The 23,151-nt window shown below is 40.9% G+C and overlaps 2 long non-coding RNA genes across 3 annotated transcripts; one reads left to right on the plus strand and one right to left on the minus strand.

Moving 5' to 3' along the window:
* Positions 1 to 16,682: 16,682 nt before the first annotated feature.
* On the minus strand, positions 16,683 to 20,627 carry LOC125907498 (uncharacterized). 2 transcript variants are annotated; one of them, XR_007452717.1, is made up of 4 exons: positions 20,551 to 20,626; positions 17,057 to 17,144; positions 16,897 to 16,962; positions 16,683 to 16,826 (listed from the first exon to the last, which is right to left on the minus strand). It is a non-coding gene; the product is annotated as an uncharacterized LOC125907498 (long non-coding RNA). The 2 variants fall into 2 exon arrangements; XR_007452718.1 differs by having other exon boundaries at positions 16,683 to 16,962; positions 20,551 to 20,627.
* A 591-nt stretch (positions 20,628 to 21,218) lies between these two features.
* LOC125907486 (uncharacterized) lies at positions 21,219 to 22,825 on the plus strand. Its single transcript, XR_007452698.1, has 2 exons — positions 21,219 to 22,000; positions 22,076 to 22,825. It is a non-coding gene; the product is annotated as an uncharacterized LOC125907486 (long non-coding RNA).
* Positions 22,826 to 23,151: the final 326 nt, after the last annotated feature.

Here is a 23,151-nt window from a genome sequence, read left to right on the forward strand (position 1 = left end):
CCAATGATGCGTCTTTTCCATCTTCGCATTGAGTCTCAATGTCCTTTTCTTGGATATCATGATTGTTTACGATTCTTGCATCAACTACAGAAAAAGAAACAGTGAAAATTATAATTCGTTCATTTAATAATTCCAGACTAAATTTCATAAAATACAGCGATGTTTTAATGATTACTTACCATAATCCATCATTTTGGGTAGTTCTGAATCCGTACAAGTAGTTTGTAGTTCAGTGGAAGATGTCGAAGGCAATATATTGCATGATATATTAGAGCCTCCAGCTTCAACTTCTTTGTAATCTGTCATATCTATTGATATATAAGTATCCAAGGGAGCTACGATATCCATCTTTTTGGATGAAGAAGCCGATGAAAAATCGTCGTTAACGACATCGTCGTTGTCGTAAATTCCATCGTGTCCGTCTAAGCATTTTAATCCATTGGCTTCTACTGAAGAGTTTAAGGCATGAAATCCAATATGCGGACGAACAAATTCACGATAAAAATAACGAATCACACGTTCTTCACGGGACAGCTTGTTGACGTCTCCTTCAATTTTAGCTATAGTTTCAGCTCCAAATTATATCATATGCTTTAACTATTCTATCCATACTAATGGTAGCGCTTTGATCTACACTACCGTGTTGTGTGGTATCTGATTCCTTCTGGATTGATTCTTCAAAAGCTTCAGGTGTGACAAAAACATCGGTTGTTTCGTTCGTAATCAAGGAACCAGTTGCTGAAGTTGCGATGCACTTAGAATAGTCGATTGCATTCGAATCGAACGGATGCAGTCCACATGCTCGAAACCCATTTTTGACCGTCGAAGTTTTGATACCATTCTCGATAGCCAAACTTAATACTGTATGTACAGTTCCGTCGGGTCCAGGAACGAAGGAAGGCTTTAGTTGCGTTAGGGTAGATAAAACGATCTCACTGTCGATGAAAGGAGTGCTCATGTTAATTGCGCCAGCCGGAGTGTTGACGAGAGCTGCATCAATGCACAATGGGCATTTGCCGGGATGAAATTCAAAAAATCAACTTTGTAATAGCGCAATTCCAAATAATAGGTTTGAATACTAAGGGTTAAACTAAGAAAAATACCAAATATGAGCTCTTTATCTGTTCTGGTTCTCTAGAAAACACCTCTCAAAGTCGAGATTTGTTAAAAAAACGCAGAAAAATCTTCACCTTTTTGGAAAACTTTAAACCTTTGTGACTTTTTCAAATATGAACCGATTTTGATAAATTTAGACATTTTATAAAGGATATTTAGTCAACTTTATAAACACATGAAAAATTTTGAGCTAAGTTAATTTTATGCAAAAATATACTATAACAACTGAAGAAACCTCCTGAAAATTTTCATAATTTTAATTTTTGACTTGATGTCATTATAAAAGTGGCGTAGAGTGGCGTTGTCTCATATATGTCACATCATAGTGTAATATATATACTATCAATCTGTGAAGAAATATTCTGCGAAAGTTTGCGAACGCGAATTTTATTGAAGTTTTTTCACATCAACTTTTTCTGAAAACAGACACATGCGTAACTAGGCGGCTCCATAGGTGCCTAGTGTAGCGTATTTCGTGTATTCTACAAAAATATATTCTACGTGCTTTTGATCAACTTTCATTTCAATTACGAAGCTGTGTATCTTAGTTTCAGCTCATGTACTTATCTTATATGTAAATTTCTATTCTAACCTAACTTTATCATTAAATATAATGAAGCAAATCAGAACCAAATACCTTTTGGTCCTACTGCAGATTATAGAAGGATATAAGGAAAGTAATTCTTAAATTATACGCATAACAGGAAAACGTTATGAATGCAGTAGCATCTATTGGCGTTTTGGGAGAAGAAACTCCCAAAACTCATGACAAACTAAATATAAGGATAGAGGGGAGATGCTACAAAGAATATTTTGCAAGAAAGAAAATGCATCCAGAAGGACATTTTGTATAATGAGCTGTATTCCTCTGATTCGTTAACCAGTTCAATATCAGTAGCTACACGCACTAAAACAAAGACAGGGTTTAACTTTACAAATGAAGTAAATACTTAGTTTGTAGCTATCGTGCAATTTTGATTTTTTCAGATAGTTGTAAAACCAAGAAGGATTTTTAGTTTTACTACCCCTTCTGAAGGCAGTACAGCACTTGGAAAGGTATTGAATGAATATTCAAAGACAAACAATATGTGCTGCTTTTCATTACGAATTTGGGAAGTACTTTATTTCAATGCACCTGCTCTATCTAATTATTTAAATGCCTTTATTCATGTCTTTAGAAAAGTGAACTAGACGTCAGGAGCTTGTAATAGCATCCACCTAAGTTGTGTATGTAAATTTTTAATATTTGTACTACCTGTGAGTAAAAGTGACGAGAATTAGCTACAATTGTCCTATATAAAGCAGACAAAATTATCTTATTCAAAATTATTATGTTTTGTTTATATATTATTATTATTATTATTTATTCAATCTTCATTATGGAACATTACAGTATATTTTAAAATGGTTTATACTATTAGCAACAAATAATACAAGAAAAAAAAACACACAAAATTAATAAAACTAAGCAAAGATCCCTTAAAACACTATTTTATGTAGCGCCACCTGGTGGTATGGATGCGAACTACAAATAAAATGTTATTTACTATCATAACACTTTACTACAAACGATAAAAACTAACAATTTCTGCAAAAATAATTTTATCCCGCAATTTGTTCTAAACTGCCCATTGTGCAATGGTATCGGTATCATTCATGGCCGGTGAAAAGCAATCTGCGAAGCGATCCGCGAAGAGATTGCACATGTCATTAGTGTTGACACTTGTTGCTCATTTGTACGTGATAGATTTCGGAGTATGCGTGGATTTTGTTTTGCTCTTGTAGAAGCGCCAAAACGAATCAGGCCACCTGCAAAGGTAACGTTGAGTATTACTCAAATATCTGCCATATCGAAACCTGTTATAGCTGCAGTATAAAGAGTGCGTGTCAAAGTAGATCGAGCGAGATCTTTGGCAGCGGCGCGTTTGGTAGTGACGATAAGCAGCTTTTTTTACACGTTTGAGTCGTTTGAGTGTGCGGTCCGCCCAGGGGGGGTTAGGTTTAGGACGCTGAACTGGGACGCATACAACAAAGGCTTGCAGCATAAAGGACGAGAAATTAAATTGTTATTGAATTGTGTTATTGTACAGTTTATAATTTATATTAAAATGCTTTCGAACGTTTTAAAAGGAAATAGATTGGTTTATACAACAGGAAGTGCTCCTTATGGCCATAATTGGTACTATGGCCATAATTTGTATATTTACCTAGTGTGATAATTGGTACATCGTTGTTAAGTAGTACCAATTATGGACATATGGCAAAAAGGCACATTTTCGATGCTAAATTTATAAATATTGATGTGAAGCTGTTAAATAACAAGCGTTTTACATCATAATGGTGTTTTTTCATATAAAAATATGTTTAGATGCTTGTAAATCACTAATATCCTACAGTGGTGCTCTTAGCAAAATGGTAAGAGATGGCCAAAATCTTAGCGGAACATTATAGAAGAGTGATATTTTATAAATGGATGTTTCTGACACGTAACTAATGAAGCATGAATATTTTAAAAGGTTCATATTTGATGCAAAAAATCCATCTGAGAGTGCAGAATGTGAATTTACTCTTTTAGAGCAAAAATAGGGTTGTCGTTATGGTCATAATTGGTACTATGGCCATAATAGGTACACTTACCGTACTAGCCAATTGAATATAGCGAAAAAATAAGCGCGTAGTAAGCATGAGTAAAAGCACGTATGTAGTTGAATACTTTCGCTCACTTTTATTGTTCTATTCATATTGACATGCCTTGTTACGAAAACGCGTACACGCCAGTGCTGTCAGACTTACAGAAGCACACCCGTCACTCGTTGACAGCAGGGATGCCAGCCATCACAATTAAGTTTGCTTATGGGACAAAAATGTTCCATATGGCGGTTTTATATTGAAAATTATCTTTTTAAATTACCATATGAGATACAAATTTTTTATTGGTGCATTCAAAAGATCTTTAAAAAATAAATAAAAGTCAGAAAAATTCAATGAGTCGTAACGGCGGCAAGCGGAATAACATACCTTTCTCGAATGCGATGGGACTTCTAGTGCTGCATCAAATGAATTCGTATGACGGCTTTGCTCACCGTTCAGCTAAGCATCTAACGTTCAGTTATTCTCTTTAAAACAATTGAGGGAGGAAAGAAATAACGAGAACTGCGTGTGCTACGCCGTTTATTGCAATGAAAAAAGAGTGATAACAGTCGCACGAGAAATTGTCGCTCTCTTCGCTCACATGTCATGCAATACGTGCTCACTCGAGAAACTGTGACGTCATGCCGGTTTTCAAAGTGTAAATAGAATTTTGAGGATGATTGTGAATGCACTAAAATGGATAAGATTTGAGGATTGTTTGAGGAAAGCCACACTATCCGCCCGATCGCGGGATTCGAACGGTAGTCGAATCGAATCGAACGTCAAAACATTGGAATCATTTAAACCAATTCGAATCAATGAAAGTTTTATCGAAGTTTAGAAGCTTTTTTAACAATCTTACATGCATTAAAATGTAAAAAATGAAGTTAACTACGTTTAATTAAAGCTTCCATTCGAGTGTCGTGATCAGGTCGTATGGCTGAAGATGAGCAAGCCTATTGCACCAAAGAAAAATTAGGAACTTGATATATTATTACTTATTACTTATTACTTATTATATATTATTTTAAAATGTTAACCTAATTAAATCACCAAACATATTATATTTTTAAAAAAATATAAAACCAAATTGCATTGTACGGGTTTGAATTAAAAATTTTAAAAAAGGAATTTGAATAATTTGTTATGTGATTAAACTTAAAAATAGTGAATTTTCATACATATCAGTTCAACTACTAGCAAAAAAGTATTGTTTTACAGCTAGAAAGCAACAAAATATAAAGTAGGCCCAATTCATTCTGTATTTTGCCCGATTCATACTTCACAAGGCCCGAATAGAAATGACAGTGCCCAATTGAGGGTTTACGACGCCCGAAAAAGTATTTACGTCGACCGATAACGCTTTGACGATGCCGGATTGGCTAGGTAAACCCTGTATATTATTCTTATCGTTTTTCGATGCGAAAATGGATGCAATGCGTGTAGAATATATGTATCAAAACTTTTCTCGTCCGATTTAAGTAAAAACATGGAAAAATAACATACTTTCTGACGCGGCTTCAAATTGTTTGGCAAAATGCTTTGGTCAGCCGCAACCAGATGCGCCAGTGAAAAACGTACTTACACTAGCAAGTACGGACAATGTAGGGGAAAGTGGGGCAAAATGGTCATGTTAAGCAGTTCAATGAATATTCATTTGAATATGCCACAAAACACAATTTTTCTTTCATTATTATATCCATCCACCATTTATCTATGGATTAAAATTGCCAGATATTGGCAGATATTTTAAATAGAATGAAAACAACTTTAAACATGAAATCAGAGTAAAATTAAAGTTGATGATTTACGAGAAGCGTTTTGAAACAGGGAGTAAAATGGGCATAACCCTGGGGCAAAATGGGCAAATTTAAACAAACTGTGAAACGTCAAAACACTGGGGCAATATGGGCCACAACAACTGCGCTTAGGCAATGGTCTATGCTTTTGTGCACGTTTCGTGAAATATTTTTTCGTTCTATCTTTTGTTTTGCTGATCAGGAAAGCTCTTAAAACTCTTCCAAAAATATGTTATCAAAATTCAAACAGTTTTTACACGTTTTAATCTACAATATTGAATCTTTTGAAGCTGTGTCTGGGATCATTATTGAGGGGACAAAAAGCATCTGCCCATTTTGCCTCAAGCGAAACTGCCCATTTTGCCTTGAAACATTTTTGTATTTTGTGTTATGTTACTAAAAATACACATTCAATCGCCTTGCTTTCTTCAGCCAAATTATATAGACATATCCCACATTTTAAAAAATATCATGTAAAACTTCCATGCATTACATTGACATTGGTTTAAGCTTATTTTCGAAGTGGCAAAAATTACATCAATATGCTACTAAACTTTATTATGCATTTTTTGGTAATTTGTTACGTAAGCGCTGTTCATAGAACACTCTAATGAATACATTTTGAGCATTGGAAAGTATCTTTGTAGTGAAATAATGCTTAAATAGAGGGTGCTCATTTTGCTCCACATGTCCATTTTGCCCTGCTTTCCCTTACCCCAGCCTTTACATATCACCTCACTGCAAACAGACATATAAACGTTAAAAAGTGCTGTTCAGTTAGCAATAAAGTTAATAAAGTGAATTTTGTATTTCAATTCATTTCAATTATCATTTACAACAAAATCATTGAGAGCAAATCTACTAATGTTTATTTATACATTTACACATTTTTCATTTCAGCTATGGTCAATGGAGGTCATTAGAAATCGGCCACAACAATCATCGGTAAATGCCAATAATGAATTGTTGACGGTTGAATCTGGTGCAAAAGACAATAATCTAAAATTATCAAAAAGTATGTATAATATATGATTTCTATTATCTGATTACTATGATATAGCCAAGATTTTCATGTACCTAGCGACACCCCTGATTGTTTTATTTTTTTTTTGTCTTAAACTCCACGTTTTTTTACAACGCAAACTTCGATTGGTTTTCATACTCTACACCAGCTGTGTCAAACTCAATTCATAAGAGGGCCGCAAGTTTATATTTTCAGTGATTCGTGGGCCGCAAAGTTGAGAATAAAAAATATATCTCAATATTCATATAAAATACTGTTTAAAATCATTATTGTTAAACAAATTGACTTTTTGTACTCTTCGCTTCAAATCTGGAATAGTTTCTTATTTATAAATTTGCTATTTTTTTATTGTGCCTTTTTTATTTAAAAAAAATGTTTAATGTACTTTTAAAGTCACATGCGTTGTTTTCATCCTTATTATTAAAATAGGAAATTTCTCATTAGTCGTGTTCTAACATGGCACTTCTGTTAGAAAATATCACTGAACCACACTTTTTCACTGAGGTAGGGGAAGTCTACCAGCCTGTTGCGAATCTCTTTTAAGCCATTCGAGCTATCCACCGCTGGATGAATAACAAAAATATTGGCATGCAATTTTTTGATAGATCAAGAGGAAAATTGTAAAAAAAACGTGTTTAAACATTATTTTTCGCTAATTTCTAAGTTCGAAGTGGTATATGGTGGTATATGGTGGTATGGAGGCATTTCTTATAACAAGAACCCATATGTTACGAATAATTTTGTTAAATTACGATAATTTTATCTGACAAAGATTCGTGGTGTGTGATCCCATAAAGATTGGCAAATCTTGTTTTGCACTTGAAGGGAGATGATTCGCGAATTGAGGTATGGACTGTGTGAGCTAATCTATTAATAAGCTATGTATCGCACGACTTCGGCATTTCGATTATTTTAATTCTTCATCTAAATACTTTAGGCTTAAGCGTAATCATATCATTTTGGTTTAGATTTTTGGGGAGGTTCAAAAGTACATTAATTCGTCTTGCAAAATGTGAGGTACACCAAATTCCAACTTGGCTACAATCATTTTTATTAAAATTGATGGTGGCATGAATATGACAAAAAAACAGAAGTGGTTCCAATCGAACATCAATGATGTAACATTGTAAGGTTGGAGCCGTGCAAACCGGAGAAATTCGGAGCCGAATGAATCCTTTACTCGGCACTCGGGGGCATTGAGATGGTCAAATTCGGTGGGACCGACCGGATCCATTTCTCACTGTAGATTAGTTTTTTTTTAGTTTAGTTTAGTTTATTAATCGATGGACTATGAAGCCCTCTCGAGTGAAAATTGGTTTACAATACACATTAGATAACGAACAGAACATTAGCCGCTCCGTGCGACAACCGATGACTCCAATGGTTCCGAATGGCTTTAAACGGCTCTATAGGCTTCGGACGGCACCGAACGGAACTGTTGGTTTGATTTGGCCGGATTCAAAGTTGGTATAGCTATCATCGAAAATGGTTTTGAGCCGTGGATGCGATTCTGACAATCCATCATTAGTTGTTGCGAAGTTTCCAAGTGTGTGTATCAAGTTATTTTCATTTATTTTTCGTTTGTAGAAGGTTGACGCAAATATATTTTTCCATATAGAATGTGCAAACGAGTGTGTACAATACTATGTTAATATTCAGAATTTCATCGAAACATAATACCGACTGAGTTTGCATTCAATTCAATCCCTCAGGACAACCCCCAGGACAATGGCATGACAATCGGATTGAACGCGCAACATTTTCCATACAATCCGCAGTGTTGCGTTTTCTTCGCGCCAACTTTGCCTGTATTTTCAATGAGCCAAGCGATTTTACCCCCTCCTACACGCATTGTATCCTAAAACACGCTTGTCGCGTCAACGTTCACCACATACACACACACACATCTCCACACTCAGGGTACGACGTCTTCCCTGTTGCTGTTCTGGACTCAGACAAAATTTGTGTCTCTACAGTTATTGTTCAAAAAAGTAGTAGCACCTAGGATCTGAATTTACAAACAAATATCAAAATATTATGTTCTGCTAATGATATTGCACTAAATTTAATTGAGCTACATTAAGTTTTTACATATCTTTCGTAAAAGTTCGCCAGAGTATAAAAACGTCGATACAATTTGTCATGAATAACTTAAATTTTACGATTTTCGCGCATAAAATTATGACGCGCGCTGTCTGTGCGGCGGCGTAAGTCGCTACTCGTATAGCCGTCTCGCTTCTTCTTGTGTGTGCTTTACCGTTGCTCATCGCATCAAGAACATTGCTGCTCACATACACGTCAGTCTGTGGCAAACAATTGGAGGGGGAGGATGTGTCGGTTTACTCCAGAAATCGTGTGTGATTTTGGTGTTCTGGATTTGGTTCCATCGCTGTTTGTTTTGGTGAATTTGAAAAGGTAAGAATCATCAACCGATGTAAAAGTGTGAGAGTATGATGATGCTGAAGGTGACTGATGCTTTTCTTTATTTCTTTTCCTGCTTTCATCCACTGATGGCGTCGAGCATCGCCGAGGATGTGATCGAATGCGGAATATTCTAAACGAGGAGCTTCATTCCGAATTTTGTTTGCAATAAGGTAAGTTATGATAACACACAAAGCATACGAAAAAAGAGTGAGTAATCTTATTCTTAACTTTCATTTCTTCAACAGCGCTGAACTCATCCTCCAGCTTACAACGAACGGTCAACGGATGAGGAAGGAGAGGAGGGACGGCAAAGGTACACGCACAAACGTGCACACATCAGCCTTGTCGGAGAACGAGGAGGGGGAGGCTGGCAACGTATAGAACCTCTTCATTTACGCTCCCTCGTGCGTTCGTGCGTGCGTGCGCGCGCGCGTCTGTGTGTGTGTATGTGTGTGCATGCCTGCGTGTGTTTTGCGGCTTCGCGGTAACGAGATCCTACGGGATCACCTTGGGAAAAACACCAAGAGAGGGGGAGGAGTAGGTGTCTGTGTCTGTGTGTGTATGTGTGCGTGCGTGGTTCTGTGTGTGTTTTTTGCTGTTTCGTGATCTCCTATGGAATCACCTTGCGAAAACACGAGGAGGGAGGAGTGGGGTGTGTGTTTGTGTGCATGCCTGCGTGCGTGCGTGGTTTTGTGTGTGTGTTTTTGCGTTCGCGTTCTCCTACGATCACATTGCGAAAAACACCATGGCGAGGAGCAGGTGTGTATGTGTTTTCTTTTCTTTGTCGTTTCGCACTCTCCCGCGGGTGCATAAAAAGAAAGTAAGAAATAAAAAAAAATTGAACAACGGAATCTTAAGTGTGTCTGAACTCATTGCAATCCGAAAGAAAGCGAGGGGGGTCATAAAATGTAGTACACATGCATGCAACATGTATCGCGCCGCCACGACGTTTCTCGCTTTCAGCCCGACCCAACCCCGGTACCAAAATCCATGCGACTTTTCGCTAACGGATTGATTAAATGGCGCCCGCCCAACCGACATTGTCACGTTTAAAGCGGTTTTTTTTTGTATAGAAAAAGTGTTCTCTATAGCGCGGTCAAATCGTTCTCGATAGCAGAACTATAGAGAAGGTTTTTGAAATCGTGCGACAGCGTGTATCATACATTTGGTTTATGTATGCTACATCCCTTCTCAATTTCTTTCATTCTCTTCATTCTCCCTACAAAGCTCTTTCTCTCATTTGTCGATTCCGTACATGCTTAAGCTCTTTATTTTACCTTCTTACTCGCACATACAAATTTACATACTCACACAATTCACACTGCCGAAAACCGGTGCGGAATACACACGTACCCGTCTTGCCTGCCTTCTCTCCTCGTTCTTCCTTTCATCCAGCGTTGTCTTCGTCGAATGGTGTGCACGCGTTAAAAATTCTTCCTGCTTGCCTCCCCCTCGCTGTTCCCAGATGCTGCGCTAGCGTGCTGGATAATCGTCCCTACCTTCCTGCCGCCTCTCCTCTACCAGGCGCGTTCCTGCCTTCGCGAGCACGTTGGAGCGCGAGCACGTTGGAGGATCGTTCCTGCCTTCCTGCCGCTTCTCCTTCGTCCGGCGCTAACGCGTTGAATGATCGTTCCTGCCTCTCCTGTCCTTTTGTTTTTGGCACTGCTGGTGAAAGAGGGAAATATTATCTATTTTGAAAACCGCTGTTCCATTTAACGCGAAGCATGATACTTACCAACCAATTAATTATTTCTATCGTGGTCCGTGCTCACTTCCGTTTGTGCGTGTGTTACGATTTGCTATAGAAAACGAAATTGATTTGATATCACCAATTATTAATACCATTCAGTTTGATACAGATTGATATAATCCTTTATTAAAAGCTGTACTTATCAAATAGTTTTTCCGTACTGGTTTCACGAGAGAAAAAAACGGGCACGCATCGACGTAGCCTACCGCTTGCAAACTTGATTTCACACTACCACATTTTCATGTGAACGCGAAGCAGCGCCTTCCTCTGGTGGCTATACAGGTATTCCCCGATATACGCCATACTCGATATACGCGATTTCGCTATACGCTTTTTTTCTAAATTTGAAAGTTCTTTGAGCAAATTGTACTAATTTGACACATCGAATATCAAATTCAAAATAAATTCCCTTTTGATCAAATATTAAAAGCCATTTCAAAAGGTGTACAATTGTAATCTTCAGTTGAATCAGATCAAATAACTAATTAAGTGGTAAATCCTACCACTTCAAGCAAAATTATACGAAAATTAGCTATAATTTGACTGAAAACTCGACATTTGCTAATATTCGAGATACGCTATTGCCTCCAGTCCGCATTAATAGCGTATATCGGGGAGTACCTGCAAGATGATACAAAGAGCGGACGAGAGAAGATCGCTTGCGTGAACGCTTGGTGTAGCAAGCGAAATTGGTCAAGTCCCAGAAAAGCGAGACACAAGAGTTTCTCTCGAACGATGGAAAGAGAAGAACCATATGCAACATGAGGATGGTTGGTGAAACACAGCCAAGTTGCGAGCAAAAAGTGACCAACACCCAGAAGAGCAAGACAGAGCGAAAAATTTTCTGAATGTTAGAATGAGAAAAATGATAGATACACATAAAAATCGCGCGATAATGCCGGTTGGGCGATTAGACGATCCGATAGAAGCACTTTTCAGGCTTAACGGATTGAGCGAGATACACCGTCGCGGCGACACGATACATGTTGCATACATGTGTACTACATTTTAAGAGCCCCCCTCGCTTTCTTTCGGATTGCAATGAGTTCAGACACACTTAAAACTTCGTTTAACATATTTAATATTCGTTTTTTATTTTTCACTTTCTTTTCTGAAGTACATTCTTTCATACACACATCCTCCCCCAGGTATTTTTCGAAGAAACTAAAAAAAAAACTAACGCACACAACTAGATCCGCAAGAGAGTGCGAATCGGCAAAGAAAAAAAAACATACACACACACACACACCTCCTCCTCCCCTTGGTGTTTTTCGCAAAGTGATCCCGTAGAACGTGAACGCAAAAACACACACAAAAAGCACGCAGGCAAGCACACACACACCTCACTTCTCCCCCCCCCCCCCCCCCACGTGTTTTCGCAAGGTGATTCCGTAGGAGATCGCCAAACAGCAAAAGCACACATACACACACATACACAGCCACGCACGCATGCAAGCACACATACACACACATACACAGCCATGCACGCATGCAAGCTCACATACACACACATACACAGCCACGCACGCATGCAAGCACACATACACACACATACACAGCCATGCACGCATGCAAGCACACATACACACACATACACAGCCATGCACGCATGCAAGCACACATACACACACATACACAGCCACGCACGCATGCAAGCACACATACACACACATACACACATACCTACCCCTCCCCCTCTCTTGGTGTTTTTCGCAAGGTGATCCCGTAGGATCTCGTTATGCGAAGCGGCAAAAACACACACAGCCACGCACGCAGGCATGCACACACATACACACACATAGACGCGCGCGCACGCACGCACGAACGCACGAGGGAGCGTAAAGGTTCTATACGTTGCCGGTCTCCCCCTCCCGTGTTCTCGTTCTCCGAGAAGGCTGATGTGTGCACGTTTGTGCGTGTACCTTTGCCGTCCTGTAAGCTGGAGGATTAGTCCAGCGCTGGTGAAGAAATGAAAGTTAAGAATAAGATTACTCACTCTTTTTTCGTATGCTTTGTGTGTTTTCATAACTTACCTTATTGCAAACAAAATCCGGAATGAATCTCCTCGTTTCGAATATTCCGCATTCGATCACATCCTCGGCGATGCTCGACACCATCAGTGGATGAAAGCAGGAAAAGAAACAAAGAAAATAATCAGTCACCATCAACATCACTTTACTCTCACACTTTTACATCGGTCTATGAGTCTTACCTTTTCAAATTCACCAAAACAAACAGGGATGGAACCAAATCCAGAACACCAAAATCACACACGATTTCTGGAGTAAACCGACACATCCTCCCCCTCCAATTGTTTGCCACAGACTGACGTGTGTGTGAGCAGCAATGTTCTTGAAGCGGTGAGCAACGGTAAAGCACACACAAGAAGAAGCGAGACGGCTATACGAGTAGCGAATTACGCCGCCGCACACACAGCGCGCGTCATAATTTTATGCGCGAAAATCTTAAAATTTAAGTTATTCATGACAAATTGTATCGACATTTTCATACTCTGACGAACTTTTACGAAAGATATGTAAAAACTTAATGTTGTGCAATTAAATTTAGTGCAATATCATTAGCAGAACATAATATTTTGATATTTGTTTGTAAATTCAGATCCTAGGTGCTACTACTTTTTTGAACAATAAGTGTAGAAACACAAATTTTGTCTGAGTCCAGAACAGCAACAGGGAAGATGTCGTACCCTGAGTGTGGAGATGTGTGTGTGTATGTGGTGAACGTTGCCGCGACAAGCGTGCTTTAGGACCCGCTGCGCAAAGCGACGGAAGAAATCATGCCGTTCGGAGAATTTTATCATGCCTTTCTTTTCTCTCCAACGGCACATTTGTCGAGCAGCTCGTCGAGCTACCCGTCCCTGGCTCCGCTTCATACCCCTCGCCTGAGCGCGCTGTCGAAGGTTTGAATGTGGTGGTGCGTCAGACGGCCAATCGCTGTCAGCCGTCGTCCGTGCTTTTTCCCTCCATAGCGCTATCTCTTTCTCGCGTGTGGACAATGCTCATGAGTTGCTGTGGCGCTTAAAAAACCGTTTATACACATTGCGGCGATGAAGTTGCATTTTTACAAATCAAACCAAAAAAGCGCAATGAGTTCAATCGATGCAATGTAAAAATGACTACGGAATCGCTAGCGCACGATGGAGGGTTTGCTGTGCAACGCGCAGAACCATAATTCGCTCTAACACGTTTCTAACACTAAGCTTTTGCTTTCGTCTGTTGTGGATTACATAGATATGCTAAGCATCCTGCGCATGTGTGTATGCAAAACTGTCGCCAAATGTAATTTCTTCCGGAATGTTATGATCCATCGGTCAAAAAAAGGAAGGTGTTCATGAAAGGCGGAAAGACGAACTGAGGCCCCTGAGGAGGGGATACTGACACACAGCTGTTGGAAGATTGAACAGTATACTTAATTTGCCAGCGGATGGGGGGGGGGGGGGGTGGCCATGGGCCCCTACGATCATCGGTCACAGGCCCTAAAATTGTTGTCGCCATGGGGGGAGGGGAGGTGCAAATGGTTCTCCAGCCACGGAGCCCTAAAGACCATCTTTCCGGGGGCCCTTGTCGCTAATAATCTGTCCACTTGTAGACATACGGCATACTACAGCCTAGAGATCTTCGGTGACCGCCTAGTCCGCCTACCGTTAGATCCACCGCTGGTTCATGACGGTGTTTTTTTTTTATGGTGGAGGTGCATCCTTCCCCCTGCCTGCTGCGTATGCACCGGGCAGGAGACAGTGTGGCAGGATGCAAGTTGCACACTGGATAGGAGCGGGCCCGCGGCACCGCCATCATTCCGGATATCTGCATGCCCGTCGTGGGTTCTAATCTCGTATGTACCGTCCGCCGTAGCAACGGCTGACTATCTGGCTACGTGGTACTCAAGTCCTGAAAAGACCGGCATGATCGCGTAGGCCATTACGCCAATAATGAGAATAATAATAAGAAGAAGAACTTAGCATAGCAGTCCACACTCGGGGAAGGTTTTTGTTTTGACTTTGGTGCTGCCTGGTCTTCCGCTGTGACGCGACGGAATGCACTCGATCAAAACATGAACCTACCGATCCGAACCCATTCCAAGGCATTGCCGGTCAATCGGCGTCATGATAACTACTCCAAACCAACAAGCCACCTGATTCTGGACGGACAGGTGCAGCATCATACATTTGTATGGATTCAATTTAAAATGTTGTTTCCACTTGCGTCCGCTAGCTGAATTGGAAATAAATGTGCAAAATATCATACGCACGTTTGCTTAGATCGTGTGTCTTTTTAATACCCCCAACAGCAGAGCCGATCGCAAAGATGATGGTGCCAATCCGATAGTTGTGTTGTCTCTCAGGTAGCGAGATCCAAAATGCATGGACTTTGTAGCCGCAGCGGATGAAAATGTACGCATCAGAATCAAATAGTTTTGGGGTTTCCAAACGCACGCACACACACAAACACGCGCGCGCAAACTCACACACACACCCGCGCGCGCGCACGCGATAAGACACCTACGAACGCGCGCACGCGAGAACGCACCTACGAAAGCGCGCACGCAAGCACGCACCCTCCACCAAACACCCCCTCCCCTTCCGCAATCATCAGCTATCATATAGCGCATCCTCATCCCTAGCGCCGGGTGGGGTGGGGAATTGCGACATGATAGAGTGAATGGTCACTTTCCCCGCGCTGTGTGTGTGCGTGTGTGTGACGAGACCCGAAAACGCGAGACAGATTTCGGCACATTAAAAAAAATATTTTATTGATACTATACACGGTGCTTCATGATGCTTAGAAGGTCGTTGAAGCATCAAACATGTTCAAATTAAAAAAATATTAGATTAGTGTTAGACGTTCTCCTACGCTTGTTTTAAATAGGCTTCTTCACCCTCAACTGGCAGGGGCATCGAATGGTCTCATCAGCAGCGGCACGAAATAAAATAAACCATCAATACACCGATAACACTTTGAATCCCAATCCAGCTTCTCCCACAGCGTCTCAAGGTCACACACAAATTCATAAATGCTAACACCCACCAATAACAATACACAACCGCAATGCACATATGAGTATCAACGCATACACCGCAACAGCCAATCAGCGGCGGCGGAAGGCACGGGCAGAAGCGTAAGTAAGGCAAGGCAGGGTGAGGGAGGTAGAAGCAGCGGACGAAAAAATGGGCGCCAATATTTTTAAATTTTTTGACCGTTTTTTTTTTTGCTCCGCCGCCATAAATAGTTCGTCCATTTCACCAACAGATGGCGCTAATCTTGCTCGACCCAGCGCGGGAATCGCTGAAGTCCAGCGCGGGAGACCAGGCCAAATCTGCGCTGGCCAGCGCAGATTTTGGTGCATTTTCTGCGCTGGAAACTGCTCGAATTTGCGCAGCGGGGATACAATGCGTGTAGGAGGGGGTAAAATCGCTTGGCTCATTGAAAATACAGGCAAAGTTTGCGCGAAGAAAACGCAACACTGCGGATTGTATGGAAAATGTTGCGCGTTCAATCCGATTGCTATGCGATTCCCAACCGACATTATCGCACGACATTTTTAAATTTTGTATGAGAAAAAACGGGCTCAAAACGTTCTCAAATCGTGCTCATTAGCAGCACTAAAGAGCACTTCTCTGCAACGGTGCGACAGCGTGTATCATACATCTAGTTTCTGTATACTACATTATTGTTCAATTTCTTTCATTCTCTCCATTCTCCCTACAAAGACTCTTACTCTCTTTTGTCCATTCTGCACATGCTTACGCTCTTTATTTTACCTTCTTACTCGCACATACATATTTACATACTCACACAATTCACACTGCCTAAAACCGGTGCGGGATACACACGTACCCGTCTTGCCTGCCTTCTCTCCTCGTTCTTCCTTTCCTCCAGCTTTGCCTTCGTCGAATGGTGTGTACGCGTCCTGCTTGCTTCCCTCTTGCTGCTCCCACGTGCTGCACTAGCGAGCTGGATGTTCGTCTCTACCTTCCTGCCGCTTCTCCTCTACCAGGCGCTAGCACGTTGGAGGATCGGATCGTTCCTGCCTTCTTTCCTCTCCTGTTCTGTTTTCGGCACTCCTAGGGATAGAAGGAAATATTAACTATTTTGCCAACAGCTGTTCAATTTAACGTCAAGCACAATACTTACCAACCAATTGAATATTGCTTCTGTTGTGGTCCGTGCTCACTTCCGTTCGTGCGTGTGTTACGATTTCTTTAAAAAAACGAAATTGATTTTATATCACAATTATCAATACAATTCAGTTTGATAAAGATTGATATAACCCTTTATTAAAAACTGTACTTACCAAATAGTTTTTCCGTACTGGTTTCACGAGAGAAAAAACGGACACACACCGACGCGTCCTACCGCTTGCAAACTTGATTTCACACTACCTCATTTTCATGTGAACGCGAAGCAGCGCCTTCCTCGTGTGGCTATACAGGTATTCCCCGATATACGCCATACTCGATATACACGATTTCGCTATACGCTTTTTTTCTAAATTTGACGGTTCTTTGAACAAGAAATACTAATTTTAGAAATCGAATGTCAAATGCAAAATAAATTCCCTTTTGGTTGAATATTAAAAACCATTTCAAATGGTATAACATTGAAAAATTCAGTTGAAATTAGATCAAATAACTAATTTAGTGGCTAAAACCTACCACTTCATGCAAAGTTATACGGATATTAGTTATAATTTGACTGAAAACCTCGAAATTCGACTTTCGCTATTGAATATTCGAGATACGCTATTGCCTCCGGTACGCATTGATAGCGTATATCGGGGAGTACCTGTACAATGATACAAAGAGCGGGCGAGAGGATAACGCTTGCGTGAACGATTGGTGTAGCAAGCGAATTTGGACAAGTCCCAGAAAAGCGAGACGCAAGAGTTTCTCTCCAACGATGGAAAGGGATGAGCTAAATGAAACATGCGAATCGTTGATGCGACACAGCCAAGTCGTAAGCAAATACAGACCAACACCCAGAAGAGCGAGGCAGAATGAAAAATTTTGTGAATGTTAGAATGAGAAAAATGATAGATTCACATAAAAATCGCGCGATAATGCTGGTTGGGTTGTTCTGGGGGAACCGACATTGTCACGTTGCAACCGGTTTTTTTGTATTGAAAAACCCAAGCGACATTATCGCGCGACGTTTTCAAATTTTGTATGAGAAAAGACGGGCTCAAAACATTCTCAAATCGTGCTCATTAGCAGCACTAAAGAGCACGTTTCTGCAACGGTGCGACAGCGTGTATCATACATGTAGTTTCTGTATGCTACATTATTGTTCAATTTCTTTCATTCTCTCCCTTCTCCCAAAACAAACACAGACTCTCTTTCATTTTCCCATTCCACACATTCGCTCTTTATTTTACCTGTTTACCTCTACTCACACATACACTTTTTAATACTCACATTTCACACTGCCGAAAACCCGTTGCGGGATACACACGTACCCGTCTTGCCTGCCTTCTCTCCTCGTTCTTCCTTTCATCCAGCGTTGTCTTCGTCGAATGGTGTGCACGCGTTAAAAATTCTTCCTGCTTGCTTCCCCCTCGCTGTTCCCAGATGCTGCGCTCGCGTGCTGGATAATCGTCCCTACCTTCCTGCCGCCTCTCCTCTACCAGGCGCTAGCACGTTGGAGGATCGTTCCTGCCTTCCTGCCGCTTCTCCTTCGTCCGGCGCTAACGCGTTGAATGGTCGTTCCTACCTCTCTTGTCCTTTTGTTTTTGGCACTGCTGGTGAAAGAGGGAAATATTATCTATTTTGAAAACCGCTGTTCCATTCAACGCGAAGCATAATACTTACCAACCAATTGATTATTTATATCGTGGTCCGTGCTCACTTCCGGTTGTGCGTGTGTTACGATTTGCTATAGAAAACGAAATTGATTTGATATCACCAATTATTAATACCATTCAGTTTGATACAGATTGATATAATCCTTTATTAAAAGCTGTACTTACCAAATAGTTTTTTTCCGTACTGGTTTCACGAGAGAAAAAACGGGCACGCATCGACGCGTCCTTCTGCTTACAAACTTGATTTTACACTGCCACTTTTTCATATGAACGCGAAGCAGCGCCTTCCTCTGGTGGCTATACAGGTATTTCCCGATATACGCCATACTCGAAATACGCGATTTCGCTATAAGCTTTTTGTCTAAATTTGACAGTTCTTTGAGCAAATTGTACTAATTTGACACATCGAATATCAAACTCAAAATAAATTCGCTTTTGGTCGAATATTAAAAACCATTTCAAAAGGTGTACAATTGTAATATTCAGTTGAAATCATATCAAATAACTAATTAAGTGGCTAAAACCTACCACTTCATGCAAAATTATATGAAAATTAGCTATAATTTGACCGAAAACTCGACATTTGCTAATATTCGAGATACGCTATTGCCTCCGGATTAATAGCGTATATCGGGGAGTACCTGTACAATGATACAAAGAGCGGACGAGAGAAGATCGCTTGCGTGAACGCTTGGTGTAGCAAGCGAAATTGGACAAGTCCCAGAAAAGCGAGACACAAGAGATTCTCTCGAACGATGGAAAGAGAACACAGCCAAGTGACACAGCCAAGTTGCGAGCAAAAAGTGACCAACACCCAGAAGAGCAAGACAGAGTGAAAAATTTTCTTAATGTTAGAATGAGAAAAATGATAGATACACATAAAAATGCAGTTGCAGAAACGTGCTCTTTAGTGCTGCTAATGAGCACGATTTGAGCATGTTTTGAGCCCATTTTTTCTCATACAAAATTGTAAAATGTCGCGCGATAATGTCGGTTGGGTACCCCGGTACCATTATCCATGCGATTTCGGTCTCATCCCAACCGACATTGTCACGTTTAAAGCGGTTTTTTTTGTATAGAAAAAGTGTTCTCTATAGCGCGGTCAAATCGTTCTCGATAGCAGAACTATAGAGAAGGTTTTTGAAATCGTGCGACAGCGTGTATCATACATTTGGTTTATGTATGCTACATCCCTTCTCAATTTCTTTCATTCTCTTCATTCTCCCTACAAAGCTCTTTCTCTCATTTGTCGATTCCGTACATGCTTAAGCTCTTTATTTTACCTTCTTACTCGCACATACAAATTTACATACTCACACAATTCACACTGCCGAAAACCGGTGCGGAATACACACGTACCCGTCTTGCCTGCCTTCTCTCCTCGTTCTTCCTTTCATCCAGCGTTGTCTTCGTCGAATGGTGTGCACGCGTTAAAAATTCTTCCTGCTTGCCTCCCCCTCGCTGTTCCCAGATGCTGCGCTAGCGTGCTGGATAATCGTCCCTACCTTCCTGCCGCCTCTCCTCTACCAGGCGCGTTCCTGCCTTCGCGAGCACGTTGGAGCGCGAGCACGTTGGAGGATCGTTCCTGCCTTCCTGCCGCTTCTCCTTCGTCCGGCGCTAACGCGTTGAATGATCGTTCCTGCCTCTCCTGTCCTTTTGTTTTTGGCACTGCTGGTGAAAGAGGGAAATATTATCTATTTTGAAAACCGCTGTTCCATTTAACGCGAAGCATGATACTTACCAACCAATTAATTATTTCTATCGTGGTCCGTGCTCACTTCCGTTTGTGCGTGTGTTACGATTTGCTATAGAAAACGAAATTGATTTGATATCACCAATTATTAATACCATTCAGTTTGATACAGATTGATATAATCCTTTATTAAAAGCTGTACTTATCAAATAGTTTTTCCGTACTGGTTTCACGAGAGAAAAAAACGGGCACGCATCGACGTAGCCTACCGCTTGCAAACTTGATTTCACACTACCACATTTTCATGTGAACGCGAAGCAGCGCCTTCCTCTGGTGGCTATACAGGTATTCCCCGATATACGCCATACTCGATATACGCGATTTCGCTATACGCTTTTTTTCTAAATTTGAAAGTTCTTTGAGCAAATTGTACTAATTTGACACATCGAATATCAAATTCAAAATAAATTCCCTTTTGATCAAATATTAAAAGCCATTTCAAAAGGTGTACAATTGTAATCTTCAGTTGAATCAGATCAAATAACTAATTAAGTGGTAAATCCTACCACTTCAAGCAAAATTATACGAAAATTAGCTATAATTTGACTGAAAACTCGACATTTGCTAATATTCGAGATACGCTATTGCCTCCAGTCCGCATTAATAGCGTATATCGGGGAGTACCTGCAAGATGATACAAAGAGCGGACGAGAGAAGATCGCTTGCGTGAACGCTTGGTGTAGCAAGCGAAATTGGTCAAGTCCCAGAAAAGCGAGACACAAGAGTTTCTCTCGAACGATGGAAAGAGAAGAACCATATGCAACATGAGGATGGTTGGTGAAACACAGCCAAGTTGCGAGCAAAAAGTGACCAACACCCAGAAGAGCAAGACAGAGCGAAAAATTTTCTGAATGTTAGAATGAGAAAAATGATAGATACACATAAAAATCGCGCGATAATGCCGGTTGGGAATGAGCCAAACGATTTTACCCCCTCCTACACGCGATGTATCCTAAAGCACGCTTGTCGCGGCAACGTTCACCACATACACACACACATCTCCACACTCAGGGTACGACATCTTCCCTGTTGCTGTTCTGGACTCAGACAAAATTTGTGTTTCTACACTTATTGTTCAAAAAAGTAGTAGCACCTAGGATCTGAATTTACAAACAAATATCAAAATGTTATGTTCTGCTAATGATATTGCTCTAAATTTAAATGCACTACATTAAGTTTTTACATATCTTTCGTAAAAGTTCGTCAGAGTATGAAAATGTCGATACAATTTGTCATGAATAACTTAAATTTCAAGATTTTCGCGCATAAAATTATGACGCGCGCTGTCTGTGCGGCGGCGTAATTCGCTACTCGTATAGCCGTCTCGCTTCTTCTTGTGTGTGCTTTGCCGTTGCTCACCGCTTCAAGAACATTGCTGCTCACACACACGTCAGTCTGTGGCAAACAATTGGAGGGGGAGGATGTGTCGGTTTGCTCCAGAAATCGTGTGTGATTTTGGTGTTCTGGATTTGGTTCCATCGCTGTTTGTTTTGGTGAATTTGAAAAGGTAAGAATCATCAACCGATGTAAAAGTGTGAGAGTAAGATGATGCTGATGGTGACTGATGCTTTTCTTTGTTTTTTTTCGGCTTTTATCCACTGATGGCGTCGAGCATCGCCGAGGATGTGATCGAATGCGGAATATTCTAAACGAGGAGCTTCATTCCGGATTTTGTTTGCAATAAGGTAAGTTATGATAACACACAAAGCATACCAAAAAAGAGTGAGTAATCTTATTCTTAACTTTCATTTCTTCAACAGCGCTGAACTCATCCTCCAGCTTACAACGAACGGTCAACGGATGAGGAAGGAGAGGAGGGACGGCAAAGGTACACGCACAAACGTGCACACCTCAGCCTTGTCGGAGAACGAGAACACGGGAGGGGGAGACCGGCAACGTAGGTTCTATACGTTCTTCATTTACGCTCCCTCGTGCGTTCGTGCGTGCGTGCACGCGCGCGTCTGTGTGTGTGTATGTGTGTGCATGCCTGCGTGCGTGGCTGTGTGTGTTTTTGCCGCTTCGCTTAGCGAGATCCTACGGGATCACCTTGTGAAAAACACCAGAGAGGGGAGGGGTAGGTGTATGTGTATGTGTGTGTATGTGTGCTTGCATGCGTACGTGGTTGTGAGTGTGTTTTTTGCTGTTTCGCGATCTCCTACGGAATCAAAAGGGGGTGGGGGGAAACACGAGGGGGGGGGAGGAGTGAGGTGTGTGTTTGTGTTCTAGCCTGCATGCGTGCGTGGCTTTGTCTGTGTGTGTTTTTGCGTTCGCGTTCTCCTACGGGATCACCTTGCGAAAAACACCATGGGGAGGAGAAGGTGTGTGTGTGTGTTTTCTCTTCTTTGTCGTTTCGCACTCTCCCGTGGGTCTCCTTGTGTGCGTTAGTTTTTTTGTTTTTCAAGAAGAAAAACAAATACTTCGAGAAATACCAGTGGGGAGGGTGTGTGTATGAATGAAAGAATGTGCTTAGAAAAAGAAAGTAGAAAATAAAAAAAATATTGAACAACGGATTCGTAAGTGTGTTTGAACTCATTGCTATCCGAAAAAAAGCGAGGGGAAACTCTTGAAATGTAGTACACATGTATGCAACATGTATCGTGTCGCCGCGACGGTGTATCTCGCTCAATCCGTTAAGCCTGAAAAGTGCTTCTATCGGATCGTCTAATCGGGCGCCATTTAATCAATCCGTTAGCGAAAAGTCGCATGGATTTTGGTACCGGGGCTGTACGATTGTGTAGAATAAGTTTATGAGATGTTATGGGTACATTCATGTTAGATTCGAAAAATATACCATCTAAATGATTGTTCTTCTCTGGAAAATTAAATACACTTCGAC

Source organism: Anopheles coluzzii, chromosome 3 (assembly GCF_943734685.1).
Source record: "Anopheles coluzzii chromosome 3, AcolN3, whole genome shotgun sequence".
NCBI classification, from domain to species: domain Eukaryota; kingdom Metazoa; phylum Arthropoda; class Insecta; order Diptera; family Culicidae; genus Anopheles; species Anopheles coluzzii.